This window comes from Henckelia pumila, chromosome 2 (genome assembly GCF_033568475.1).
Source record: "Henckelia pumila isolate YLH828 chromosome 2, ASM3356847v2, whole genome shotgun sequence".
Lineage (NCBI taxonomy): Eukaryota > Viridiplantae > Streptophyta > Magnoliopsida > Lamiales > Gesneriaceae > Henckelia > Henckelia pumila.
The window spans coordinates 111,927,260-111,929,108 of NC_133121.1; the positions used below are offsets into that span (position 1 = coordinate 111,927,260).

At 36.7% G+C, this 1,849-nt stretch overlaps 1 long non-coding RNA gene across 1 annotated transcript; it reads right to left on the bottom strand.

Annotated features, from left to right (window-relative positions):
* LOC140885284 (uncharacterized) lies at positions 1–1,512 on the bottom strand. The gene is made up of 3 exons (XR_012150862.1): positions 1,102–1,512; positions 632–822; positions 1–233 (listed from the first exon to the last, which is right to left on the bottom strand). It is a non-coding gene; the product is annotated as an uncharacterized lncRNA (long non-coding RNA).
* Positions 1,513–1,849: the final 337 nt, after the last annotated feature.

The following is a 1,849-nucleotide window of genomic DNA, read 5'->3' on the forward strand; positions in this document are numbered from 1 at the left end:
ACAAAAAGAATCGATATATAATTCTCCACAATAACTAGAAAAAAGTTCAAGAGTAAAATATTTAATCAACTTCTACAACAGGGTCAACAGTAAGTGGGAAAGGATCAAAGGAACAGTACAGAATCAATTGATGTTGGAAGCTGAAGGCACAGATGGTGCGGCTGGCGGTGGGACTGGCTGAACAGGACGCTCTTGGTGGCTACCGCCCTTTTTCAATTTGCATTTGGAGTGACCTTATCACAATAGGAGAAAATAGAAAATGAGACATTAATCAAAAGAACATAAAAAAAATGAGGACAAATATTGTTTCCCTTCCAGATTTATCAAATAGGCTTCAAAAACAAAAGCAAAAGCTTGCAAACCACAATTTTAAGCACAAGAAAATTCTCTTTTAGCATCATATGGGCACTTGTGTTTCTCAAAAGCAAGAAATGGTGGCTCCCAATATAATTTTCAAAGGAAATTGCTTAGATCAAACACCATAGTATGCATAAAACTAATAAATGGTAAACATACTTTAGGCAAAACAAAAATCAAGCTTCATAGAACCATCAGAAATTCACTATTTCCTTTATCTTGTAATATAGACAGAAAACTCTTGCACAAAGATATAAAGGCTATAAGAAATTACCGAGTCGGTGGTGATATCGAATAAGCTAGTTCGGCTTCGGCGGCGATTGAGGTTGCTCCGGCGGAGAGAGTATTTCTGGGCATGGCTAGCCACTTAAGTTGGTGTGCGAGTCTTGACATAATTTCTAGAGATTCCTCTCCAGTCCCCTTTCCCAACATTTTGCAATCCAACAAGCTCTGTCCATGGGACTCCTATAGACAAGGCAAAAGCAAGTAATATTTGGATTAGCTATATTTAACGAAGGCAAAAACACCAAGTGAAAAAAAGGTTATTCACACATGTATGTAGTAAACAAGCCAATAGCAAGCTTTCCCCTCTCAAACAAACACAATGATTAATCGAACAGATCTATGCCTGATTATAGTTTTCAAGTTTTGCCCATCCTTTCTAATTAAAACATACAACTTAAATTCTAACCTCTGAATCCCCAAAATCAAAGAGCAAAAATTTCAGTAAAGCAATATTCTAACCTCACATCCATGTTTGAGATTTTCTTGTCTGAACTGTTTAGGTATGTGGTCATCGGATTTCTGCGTCACCTGAGACCTGAACCCGCATCTCCTCGAGGCGGCGATTCTTCTTGGCTTAGCAGGAGTACGAGCTTCGAATTACCCAGAAAAGCAGCAGCATAGTTGCTACACAGATCTCGATTTTCGATGGTTGTGGATTAAATAGGCTACGAAGGTAAATAAGGTGAAGAATCCATGAGGTTCTGAGTTCGAACCCGTTGCTTCGAGATGAAGAGGTGAGTGAGATACGATTTCCTTGTTGATTTCTGCGATGGAGAGTCGAGAGAGATTGCGAAGCAGGTAGAGCATGATTTTAGACGACAGATTGGGGATTAGAATATGGGTGAGAGCAGAGAGAATGAGAGAAACAGGATTCCAAAGGGTAATCTAACGGCTTGCACAAGCGGGTTAGTTTCGATTCAAATTAAGATTCGTTGCACCATATAAGTGTTTGTCAAAATTTAATCAATCAATAAAAAAACTATAATCTATCATTCAAAACAAATAATATATTTGTTGTGAAAAAGTAAAAATTTACGGTAAAAAGTAAAAACTCAAAAACTCAAAATTTATCAAATTCTACACTTTATAAAATTTTTCTCTCTTCACAATTGTATTTTTCTACACAAATGGAGAGACCTATTTATAGATCTCAATTGGAGATTAGTCAAAAATTAATACATCATTAATTACATCATCACACACTAAT